The sequence below is a fragment of the Rhinolophus hipposideros genome, assembly GCF_964194185.1.
Source record: "Rhinolophus hipposideros genome assembly, chromosome: 7".
Taxonomy (NCBI): domain Eukaryota; kingdom Metazoa; phylum Chordata; class Mammalia; order Chiroptera; family Rhinolophidae; genus Rhinolophus; species Rhinolophus hipposideros.
In genome coordinates, this window is record NC_138053.1 from 34284258 (window position 1) to 34297382 (window position 13125).

Sequence of the window (13125 nt, forward strand, 5' to 3'; positions counted from 1 at the left end):
CTTAATATTTTCTATGGTATTTACCAAATAAGGTGTTTTCTCATGAAATGTAGGCCAAGTTCTGAAGGAGGCATATTTTCCTCTGTGGGAGGTAATTTCCCTGATCTAACCCCCACCATAGCTACTGATTTTTTCTATGAGAATATCTTGCTAACAGTTTTTTCAGTGAAGCTCAAGATGGCTCAAAATTGGTTCCCTTCTATCCTGTGTTCTTCTTGAACAGAAAACTCATACATTACTTCGTGTCGGTGCACATGTGTGTAAATTAGGACTCTAAATCCCACTTCTGGCAACAGCACCTTATTAGCACCTACATATGAAAGCTACCAAGTTCCTAATGATCATCACTACATTAAATCAGTATCAACATATTAGTAGGCTTGCGATTTGTATACACATAAAACCTTAGCCAAAAGGGCGTGGATAGCAGAGACAGCATGTGTACTAATAGAATCTATGAGTCTCTGGCTCGACGCCCTGGCCCTTGCTCTTTTGATTGCTCTCATATTGGATTCAATCCACAGTGACGGCCTAAGCATCTGTCAAGGAGAGAATTAGTACCTGTAAAGCAACTAATGAACCATCACAGACATCCCCTAGAGGTTAAAGCACGCCATATTCTCTTTTTCTGTGTGTGCAGGGGGGTTGGGGAGGCACGGAATGGGGAAGGCAGATGAACACTTATTTTTTATTGACTGATTTATGTAATTGCTGAGGTCATTATGTACAGACAAGACAGGGTACTTTTATTTACCGGTCTCTTCTGTCTTGGACAGGGTTTTAATGATGGCCTCCTTCTTGGCCTGGACGTGCTCTTCTGGCACTTCCACGTTTCCTTGGTCTGAGACGTGTGGGCCTCAGCCTGGTCAGCCAGGAGTCTCTTGAGGACATTTTCTGCCTTCAGCTTATGGATGTATTCAAGGGAATCCACTTGTTTTTAAACACATTCCCCTTCGTCTTCAGGTATAGACTGTGATAAGGTGATGGTCAATCTTCTTCGATTCAAAGTATGTTCCGATCAGCAGGATTATCATCCTCCTCGTCCAGGGTACCTTTTCAGGCATCCTAGCACTGGCATAAGCGTTTGCTTACATATCCACATGCCTACCGTTCCAGCAGACCAAGGTAGTTTTCCTGCATTGAGCCCAGGAATGGATAGTCACAGACTTGCAGATGATCAGCCCATGTTGGAGTAGCATCCCAATCTGCCAGCAGAAGCTGCAATTGGTGATTTCATTGCTCTTACTGAGATCGAACCAGACTTTTTTGCCAGAGCACAGGAGACTGGAAACAAGTCTCTTCTGAAGCCTCAGTATATTCATGGCTGTGGCAGAACCAAAAGGAAAGCCTGTTTCCATATTCTAGAGGAATATAAGTAGATGTGGCATACGTATTAATAGGCAGGCTAACTTTAGACAAGTATATGGCTTTATATTAACGACTCGTTATGTTGGACAATTTTATATTAAATAGAATTTTTAAAGTTTATTGCTGGTTCCACATTATTAAGGTCAAATATCACAATTAGATTAACTGTGACTAACTATACCATGATTCACTTAGACGACCCTTGTGATGATTAATTTTATGTGTCAACTTGGCTGCACAATAGTGACCAGATGATTTAGTCAAACATTAGTCTGTATAATTCTGTGAAGGTATCTTTTTTTTTGACTGGTATTGATATTTAAATTTACAGATTCTGAGTAAAGCAGATTATCCTCTGTCATGTGGGTGGGCCTCATCTAATCAGTGGAAGGCCTTACGAGAATGAAGACTGACCACCCTCGAGCAAGAGGAATTCTGCCAGCAGGCTGCCTTTGCACTCAAACTGAAACTCTTCCCGAGTTTCCATCCCCATCAAGTGATGGTCTCAAGGATCTTAAACAGCTGGATAAGCAAATTCTTTAAAATAAATCTCAATCTAGCTCTTCCTCTTTCTATCAATATGTATATAAAACATAGTATATATGGTATATTACATATATGATATACAAGTATATATGCTATATAAATACATAATATATACCTATAATATATAAATGCTATATAATTATATATGTATACATATATTACATTATATAAAATATATTAATATATTAATTATATCAACCCATATAAAGTTATACATTTTATATATGCATTCTGTTATGTGTATGTGTGTATATATATGTGTGTGTGCATATATATATATATGTATATATATATATATATATATATATATATATATATATATATATATATACAATCTCCACCCTGTTTGTTCTGTTTCTCTGGAGGACCCTAACTAATACACCCCTCTGTAGCTTTGAGGACTACCAAACCAAAAGAAGAAAAGTTGTTGTGGAGGACAGCATATTAAGCCCTCCAGATCTCAGGTCTGAAATCAACAATGTATTCTTTATTGTCCCAGGTCTCCCCTCCTTCCAGGATCAGCTCCTCAATGACTGATCAGTGCAGAGGTACACAGGCTCCTTCCCTTCAACTCAATTCAGGACAACTCTGATAATCTGTCCCCGCTCCAGTGATGAGGCTTTCGTTTGGTTTGCAGTCCAGTTCATCTTCCCCCTCTGCAAAATCCAACTTCCTTCTTCAGTCTTCCAGAGGTGTTATTCAAGAACACTTCCCAATAAATGGCCTGCACTCTAATTTGCATCTTAGATTCCTCCGCTAAAAACATTCAACCTGTAACAGTCGTTCTCTCTCTGCTCTGATATCACTTTGCATTCCCTTTCTCCCTGCTCAAGTCAGTACAAAGTATACCAGCAATGTGCTTCCTAAATCAAAACCAAACCCGGAAATGGGTTGCCAATCTCCCCTTCCTGAATGTACCCCTAATTCCTGTGGGTGATTTTCTTGAAGCTCTCCTTATATGTAGCTTGACAGGGTGGTGTGAAAACTCCCTTTTTTCCCAGCCATCTCGGGTGCTCCATCAGTCCTCTGCATATGCAATTTTCACGCTCATGGTGTTTCCAAAATCACAGGTACAGAATTCAGGCTCTCCAAAGGGATTTCTCACTTTGCTACACTTCATAGATGTTCAGCGCAACAATCTAACAGGGCAACAAGATTATACTGGGTATCTCGTGTCTCTAAGAATGTTTCTTTTTGAACCCTCCCTCACTTGGCTTAGTGGAATGGAATAACCTCTCCCCCTCCCACATCACGTCCCTTTTTTACAAGAACTCACTGAAAGAAGATTTGAGTATAAAATGATTTGAAGTTTGTTAATTTTTGTTATCTGTTGCATCCTTATTTTATGTACACAAACGTTCTTTATTTCATTATTATTAATATCAATATGCCTGACAGATTTATGGTATTTTCTATATCTCTGTCTCTAATTGTTTGCTCTCTTTTGAATACAAAAATAAATCAACACATAGTTCTACCACATTTAGTAATGCTAATGAGAACTGCTAGCAGTTTCTGCTGTTAGAGTTGTTTTACTCAAGGGCCCAGTTGTAATCATGACCAGACATTGTAAGTTGGCTAGCCAAGGTCAAGGGTGTATTTTTTCCATGGACCAGGATTCTCTAAAGCTAAATGGTCCCTGTCATTATTTAGAACACAGTGCAACCATTTAAGCTAATTATTCATCCTGTAAAACCTAGATCTCTGTATCTCATTGAGGCCTAGAAGAAAGTGATCCTATGAATCTTTGGTACAGTGGTTTTTCATGAAATTATATACTTCATGAAATCAAAGTCTTCTACCTCCCAACCACTAGGCAGAAGTACATCCATTATCTGTAGTATGCAGGCTTTAATGCTTAAACAAAGAAAGTCATATAATAGCCTATCTTCATCTACTTCAGACTAGAGATTTTATTTCCCTCAATAACATGGTCTAATTAAGTGAATTTTATCTCTCTTCTTTAAAAATATCTTTGTGCTTTAATCTTTGATCATGTTTTGTGTGTTCCTCCTTTTTTGAAGCTCATTTATATGACACTATTCTTTAATCTTAAAATCCCTTGCTTAAAAAGGCTCACACCTTACTGATTAAGTCCAAAGTTCTTTTACACCACCAGTAAAATGCATCCCACTAAGTAGCAGTCAAACAGACAAGATCATTCAAGCATTTCTCAATTAGTTAAGAAATTTTGGATGCATCTCATTTAGTGTTCTCAATGAAAAAAAATCTTAGAAATATTTTCATCAGGTCAAAGGGCACATTTAGCATAATAGCTAGCCAAAGTTTTACATAATTAGATCATGTGGGGATTTGGGTCTTCTATTACTTTAGTTGCATATGATATGAGTAGTACTTGCTAAATCATGACCCACTGAGAAAGAAAAATAATTGTGAAAGTGACCTTGGCACATTAGAAAAGACAGCATGGAGACTTTTAACAGCATAAAATAATACAATTACTAGCAGGCTAAAGTTCAGGAGAAGAAGCTGGTTATGTGCTTTTACATTGCTGGGTAAAGAGATTATGGGTTCCAGCATGTGACATTCTATTTTGAATAATTTATGAAAAATGATAAAAAGAATTATGTGGGATACTAAATGAGTGGTTTGAATTAGATATGTGGAAACAATGTTTTCCATGATTACCAAAAATTAAACGTTTAGAAAGCATATAGCTCCATCATATGAATAACAAATACCTGTAACAGCTGTGGGACAGAATCAAAGAACTCTTTTGGAAGATTACGCTTAATGTAACTATCAAATGCACAGTAAATTTAAACAACTATGTATGAGTGTGTTAGACACAACATCTGTCTCATTATTTACTAGCTGGATGATCTTGCCCAAAATATTCATCTCTCTGTACTAGTTTTCTAATGTACAAAAAGGGTCAATATCGTTGCATTTTCATAGAGATTGAATGAGTATATGCAGAATGGTTCAGTGCCTGGCATGTATTAGGTTGATGCCAAAGTAATTCTGGTTTAAAAGGTTAAAATTAATTGCAAAAACCGCAATTACTTTTGCACCAATCTAATAGTAGGTGTTAATAAACTTAAAGATATTTTATCAGTAATTTTTGAGACTATGAATGATTGGAATTAAATTGAATTTCCAAGAGTGCTTTAAAGCAAACAACCCTGTAAGAATTCTGTAAAGTACACGGGTAAAATCCAAGAAAACAAAGAAGCAGAGATTTTAGTTTTCCCTGCATCTTCCTATCCCCATCTTCAATAACTTCTGGTAGATTTTTGGAAATTTCTCTTTCTGAGGAACTCAAACTTTGCATAGTAGTCTGTCTTAAAATTTTCACTAAAAATTTTTGTGAGAGTTGCATACAAAAAACATGTTACTATCTCAAACATTCTTGAGGAGGTTGGGCAAATCAGTTTTGTTCTAATTACCCTGTAGACACTCAATATTTGAAAGATGGTACTGCAGATGGTTGACACTAACACCTGTCACCAAAGCAGCACTCATTCCACATCAGACAGGTATGCACAGAAACGGAGACAAAAACTGGTCCTGACAGAGCGTTTCATTTCTAATTATTAAATTTTTATTAATATCTATTGTCTGGTTAGTCCCTCAGAAGAATATAGTCATTTAAAACAATTATTCTAATTAAAAAGTGCATTGAGCAAATTTGATTAAACTATGGGACACATCAGATTATGATGACTTGTTTCTAAATTTTTTCATCCTTCATTTCTTTAAAACCCCCCCAGACCGATGAAAAAAATAAAAAAGACAGTGTTTTCTACTACATAGAAAGCCTCTAAAAAAAATTTAAGCTTTAAAAATAATTACACAGAAGAAACCGATATAAATGATAAAGAATTGGGAATACTTTTCTACTATAAGCTAGTATTTACATTTAAGAACTTTTGGGGTAGCAATGTGAAATGTCACATATTTATTCCAAGTCTATTAGAAAAAAATAAGTACTTCTAAATTACTCAAGGACTAGGAAATCATCCAAAAAGGGGGGTTTATTTTATATGAATAGATAAAAAGATCCAAATACTATTATTAATTATATATTTCTAAACTTGAGGAAATTATAATTATTGAAGCATTATTTATTCTTGAAATCATTTTACTTACAGATAACACTTCTGATGAGTTGGAACATGAGCTATTATGATGAAGCTATTACATCCAATAGAATTATTAAGCACCAACAAAGCAAAGGCAAGAAGTTTCCAGTTTGAACCGAAAAGCTAAGATTTTCAGGAAGAGAGAAGATAAAGACTTTGGTTAATAAATTCTTTAGAGACACTTGTTTATAGAAGAGATGTAAATGTGGCATTGCCTAAAAGACTGTTTCTTAACAGGAAAATTTAAGTGACCTCAGGATCAAACATACTCAAGCATATATCAAAAGTCAGTGCTCAGGGGGCAGAGTAAACATAGTACAATGTTCCTTGCTACTGAACATTTAAGTATCTGCTATTATGTGTGCTGAGGTAAGTGGTTGAATGCTAACTTGACTTCTAGCACGAAACATCATTTTAGTAAATCCTATGTCTGCATTACACATTGATTTTAACTAACTGAAATTCATTTGGAGTTCTATATCCTACACACAGTAGTCTTTGTTTACATGAAAACAGAAGAAATGTTCTAAAATAAAGGGAATTGACTATAACAAAATAACTTTCCTTTTCAATCTAATCCCAACCATCTACAACTTCCACATTCCATTTAGCAATGCGTTAGCAGTGGTCACTGCTGGATGAACCTGGCTTGAACTGAGATTTGAAGAAATGAAATCAAAGCATGGTTTAGAGTATGAAAATAGTAAAAAAAAAAAAAAAAAAAAAAAAAAAAAAAAAAAAAAAAGAAAAAAAGAAAAAAACCTCAAACCTATAACATAACCAATGAAGTGAAGGCCCATAACGGTTAACACATAATGTCCTTCTGCCAGGATTTGTTCCTTTGCTGTACTATGACGTCTGCTCCCCTGGAGCAGACCTTCTAGTTTTACCTCTTTCATTGTATTTTAATTTTTTCTTTTCTTGAAACTTTTAAAGTCACTATCAGTCTTTCTTTTTGCATGTTATCTAATTTCTACCCATTTATTTCGGCACTTAAGCTCTTTTCCCCTTTAAACATCGCCTCAACCTTTATTCTTTTTTCTATGAACACTAATATTTCACATTAATTCTCCAATCATAGGCTTCTGTCCATTTCTTGTCTGACCCTCATTTACTAGCCCTATTCTTTTCAATTTCCAACATACGAATCTGAACACCACTGCAAGGCGCATGTTAGAAGGATGAGAAGACCTAACAGATTTGAGTGCAGTGTAGGCTACAAACTGAGAAGTTACTTAGCCATATCAGAAAACTGAGATTAGTAATAGCTTTCTTTCTTACTGCATTGGCAAAAAGAAGAATTACAATTGACAGCTACAATACAAAGTCATTTCTACCATTAAGAAAGCCCTATTCTGCTGCTAATCACCCTGTTGTAGATTTAAAGTGGGCGTGTTGTGTCTCTGTGTGTGTCTGTGTGAGAGAACAAACAAGAGTCCATGAGAACTGCCATTTCAGACAACTGAGAACTGGATTTCACGTGCCAATATTCCTATTCCCTTCTGTGTTGTACTAACAAGCCATCTGTATGCAAATTGAAAATTATAATTACTGCTACTATTACTAAGAATAATATACTAGATTTTACACATAATGCTCAGAATTTTGCAAGTATCACCCCTCATAATCTTGATAACCCTAGAAGGGGAGTACTTAACTGACTTTATCATGCAACGTACATAAGATAAAACCGAGGCTTCAAGAAGCTGAATAATTTATCTAAAGCCACACAGATTTTAGATGTGAAAAACCACTTTGGACTCCAGATTTAATATATCAACTAGTAGGATTTGCTGTCTCTTCAGAAAATTGAAGAACTGTATTGGAACACCCTCCATACTCACCTGACCTGGCCCCCAATGACTTTTTTCTTTACCCGAAGTTAAAGGAAATATTGAAAAGAAGACGTTTTGATGACATTCAGGACATCAAGGGTAATACAATGACAGCTCTGATGGCCATTACAGTAAAAGAGTTCCAAAATTGCTTTGAAGGGTGGACAAGGCGCTGGGGTCAGTGCATAGCTTCCCAAGGGGAGTACTTCAAAGGTGACCATAGTGATATTCAGCAATGGGGTATGTAGCACTTTTTCTAGGATGAGTTCATGAACTTAATTGTCACACCACATATGTGGAAAAGACTAGTGGCAGACAAACATAGGAACTAGGCTTGGTTTTTAGATAATTTAGTATTAAGCCACTTTCATGATTTTTTTTGTCTTTCTTTTTTTTTTAACTTTAATTTTCTGGCTATTAAAATTAAGATACATTTCTACTAGAAATTCTCTCTATCAGAGATGAGTTCTGATATTGTTTTCTAATAATTTCAAATATTTTCTTTCAAAGAATTTTAATTATCTCTTTTTTTTTTGGAACTCAAAATTTGGAAATTTTATCTCTCACTTAGAAAATATTTGAATAAATTTAGTTTGAAATGATATGAAGCCCAATTTTTCATAAATATTGATAAAATGGAATCTGCCTTAGAGTCCAGATATAACTGATAATTTCATTTTCATATAATTTCTAGTCCAGTTTTTTAAAGTATTTCTATACACTACAATATTTTCTAAAAGAAATAAAATAACTGCAGAGGGGGTAAAATTATTACTATTTTTCAGATGAGATGATTTTCTACATGGTCTAAAAGAATCAACTGAGAAACTGGGAGAGTTAGGTAGGATGACTATACACAAAAAGCAGCTATTAGAAAATACTGTTACAACAAATTTTACATACAAAAGCAACATTAAATACCTATAATAAAAAAAATTTTAATGTGTCAAAATTTTAAAATAGAATTTTAAAAATACTTGAATAAACGAAAAGTTTTCTTGAATAGAAAGACTCAATGGTGTATATCAAAACTGAATTTCCCAAAAATTTTCCCACAAATTATAAGCCTGGTCAAAATATTTTTATCAAAACATCACAAGCAAAGCAACTTGACAATTTAAAAAGAAATCAACAAATTACTCAATAAGGATCTAAAGAAAGTATACTATTTAGGATGAACCAGCCTTAATTTGTAATAAAATATGTCATTGAGTTAAAATGGAATTATGTAGCATAGCACCAGAATTGATAGGCAGACTATGGACCAAAATAGAAAGTCCTAATAGACCCAGGACATATAGAGTTTAGTATATGATAAAGAAAAAAATAGATTTTAAAAAATTGCTATAGAGAACTCTGAGGGAAAATAAAGCTGGATCTCTACTGCAATTCTTATTTTAAAAAATCAAAGATGAAAATAAAAGTATTGTGAAAGTGCTAGAAAAAAAATGTAGTTGTAAACAGTTATTCTGGAGTCAAAAGTTACCTTCTAAGAGGGCACAAATTTCAATCACAAGAAAACTCTAATACAATTATTTCAGCAAATTTCACCTCATATGTGGTTTAAGTCCTAGAGAGAGCTCATCATTTATTTGTTCATTCATTTATTCATTCATTGAATAAATATGTATGGAGCACGCAATATGTTCCAGGTACATTTGTAAACATAGGGGCTATAGCATTGAACAAATTAGACAAAAATCTTCTGCTCCATGTTGTTTCTCAACGAGCAGAGATAAATTAATAAGTGAACGTATGTCAGATGGTAATAAGTGGTATGAAAGAAATTAAGCAGGAAAAAAACAGTAGTAATAAAAAATTTTTGAATAAATGAAGGAGACTGAGATTACACGGTATTATCAAGGATATGAAGAAAAGTGTATTTCCATATGTTATTGGTAAGACTAAGAGGAATTTACCCAAATATAAAATGTGCTAACTTTTTGACTCAGTAATTCCACTTTGAGGTATTTACCCCAGAAATATATTTGGGCATAACTCAGATATAGGCATACAGGATTGTTTTTACAGTGTTGTATAGGGGGGAGGGGAAGACCTGCAAATAACTTTAATATTTCTAAGCAGTCAATTGATTAAATAAAATATGAAATCTATAGAAAAGGTGACTATATACATCTGGTAAAAGAACAAAGTAGATTTCTTATGATAACCTGGAAAACTCTCCAAGATATAAAGCAAATGACAACAGTTTGTATGTATTATCCCACTGGTATAAAACAAGCGTTATGCATGTGCTTGTGTATATGCCTGAAAAAATTCTGGAAGAATACACAAAATTACTTCTAAGGAGTAGGATGGATGTCTTGAGAATGAGACTGACTCATTTTTCTTTGTTCTGCTAAAAAATTTTACTATGTGTATTGTTATTTTCATAGAAATAATTTAAAATGTTAAGCATTCAGGAAATATTGTTTATTTTATGCAAAAAGCTGAAATGCTGCATGACAATATTGCATTAGATTAGTGATCAAAATAAATATTGAACTTGTCTTATGAGGATAGCCAGTACAAATAAATTATGCCAAAAACAATCCTCTATGGGTTCTAAATTATAGTGCCTGGATGACTATAGTAATCATATTAAAAGCATAATTAGCAAATTTCCATCTCAAACTGCTATTTAAAAAAAAAAAAAAGACAATGACTGACAGACTATATCACAACTGCCTTAGTCCATTTGCACTGCTTTAACAAACTACCATAGACTGGGTGGCTTATAAACAAAAGAACTTTATTTCTCCCATGTCTAGCGACTGGGAAGTACAGATCAAGGCACCAGCAGATTCAGTGTCTGGTACGTGTTTCCTTCTTTGATCATAGATGACCATTTTCTAGCTGTGTCCTCATATGGCAGAAGGGCCAAGGGAGCTCTTGGGGGTAACTCTTATAAGGGCATTAATCCCATTCATGAGGGGTCCATCGTCATAACCTAATCATCTCTCAAAGACCACCTCTAAATATCATCACATTGGGCATTAGGGTTTGGGGGGGAGAGGGGGAAGAAGAGAATCACATTCAATCTATAAAACAAAACAGTATCATCTTTAAACTGTACAACACCTTTAGGACTGTTATATGACACTGATTTATAACAACATGGTTCCATGTCTGGAAATAACTTATGTAGGTTTTGTTTATGAGTCTATCATATAATACTTTTTTAGAGACTGTTACTGACTTATGACTTAATCGGGAGTTACTATGATTCTCATGTGCCCCAAATTTTATGGGTCTGTTTGGTAGATTCTCATCATAAGGCTATATGCACACAGCTATTACCCATTCTGACTGCCATATGTAGCTACTGTGGTAATAAGAAAGCAATTTCCCTAAAATGACAATGGTTGACTATACATTGTAATGTGCATGGACACAGGGAACAAATGCTCTAAAATTGTCTACACAAAATGAATTATTTTTTCCAGTGCTGTACTACAAGCTGATTAATAATGAGGAATTTCAGTCACTTGGAATCGGATAGAACTGACACTCTTCTCCTCCAGTGAGGTGGCACTGTAATAGCTTATTTTACTGGAGGTGGTAATAGAGGCTATCTGACAGAAAAAAAAAAAAGGCTATTTGACGAAACATTGAGTATTTTTCCCCTAGAGCCTAACCTATTTCTGATAAAGCAATGTAAATTTTGTGTGCATTCTCCTTATTTATTCAGAAGACTTCGTGAGAAGCAATTACTTATATTTGGAGGAATGCTAAAGACAGAAAATAATCTAATAATATAAAGATTCCTATAAAGAATCTTAGCTTAAAAAAAGATAAAGAATATGTACAGAATTTTTAACATGTTATGAATAAGTCTTATTTAAAGGTATTCTTTTCATATGAAATTTTTACCCAGACTGATCATTTCTACAGAAATTTCTCAAGAAGCACATGAAGAATGATCATTGCCATGAACTGAAACATTTCTACTTGTCAAAAAACAAATAGTGGTATGTGAATTCCCTGTAGAAAATTCTAAATAATTAAAACTCAAAAGAGATACAAACAAGAGACTCACATATATCAGGAAACCTGTCACACAAGTAAATTATGCTTGATGTAAAAACTGCTGAACTGCCTTCCACATAATTCTTTCACACTTGCATATAATGTAAAAAATGATTCCTTAATGGGCTTGATAAATCCTCGTAGACTATGTATGACTTGCTATAGTTGACAATTTTCAGGTGCTACTCCTGGCCCAGAACCATCTCTTTTTCTCAGATTTGTAAGTATGTTTCCTTTGCTTATTTATACGTATATATCTTTGCAGCTTCTATACTTGAAATTTCTCAGTAGTAATCTTTAAAAAATCTTACTTGAAATCTTTAGATACCACAGTACAATCAGCTCTATGGATTAGCTTTGCCCACCCCTTTTGGCATGATGCACTCTAGGGCCACAGAAACCTAAGAAAAAGCAAAAACTAGAGAAAGGCAGTTCCAGAAACGGCCCACAGGGTAGGTACTTGGGAAGCACCAGACAAAATGCCAGAGTGTGGCAATTTCACATAAGGTTTATGTGTGTTGTAAGAGGTTGGGAAAGGGGACAATAATCTGACTGAAGAACAGAATTATGTGAACAGGCAGTTAGATTTCTAGTCATCTTTGCTTTTACTTGAGGTTCAGGATGCAGGAGCCCTTCTAAGGGAGGGGACTTACCAGCACTCAGGAGAGTTTAAGGATATCAGAAAATTATGCTGCAACCCAGAAAAGGGTCAGTGTTGACTGGAAAGTGAAGTATTTATCCAGATAACTGAAAATACTTCATATGAGGTTTAAGGCTTTGTTCCACCTCTAACTTTTCAGCTTGACAAGACCAACATGGAATGAGAGGGATTGCTACAACCACAAGACTCATGGGTCGGACATATAAGGTCGGACAATGAAGTATGTGAACTCAACCTAGAAAAAGTGCTACATACCTCACTGCTGAATATCACTATGGTCACCTTCAAAGTACTCCCCTTGGGAAGCTGTGCACTGACGCCAGCACCTAGTCCACCCTTCAAAGCAATTTTGGAACTCTTTTTGGAATGTCCATCAGAGCTGTCATTGTATTACTCTTGGTGTCCTGAATGTCATCAAAATTCTTTTCAATATTTCTTTTATCTTTGGGTAAAGAAAGAAGTCATTGGGGGCCAGATCAGGTGAGTAGGAAGGGTGTTCCAGCACAGTTATTTGTTTACTGGCTAAAAACTCCCTCACAGACAGTGCTGTGTGAGCTGGTGCATTGTCGTGATGCAAGAG

At 34.9% G+C, this 13125-nt stretch overlaps 1 pseudogene across 1 annotated transcript; it reads right to left on the reverse strand.

Annotated features, from left to right (window-relative positions):
• Positions 1 to 700: 700 nt before the first annotated feature.
• LOC308499737 (large ribosomal subunit protein eL19-like) lies at positions 701 to 1322 on the reverse strand (annotated as a pseudogene). Its single transcript has one exon. The product of its transcript is annotated as a large ribosomal subunit protein eL19-like (transcript).
• Positions 1323 to 13125: the final 11803 nt, after the last annotated feature.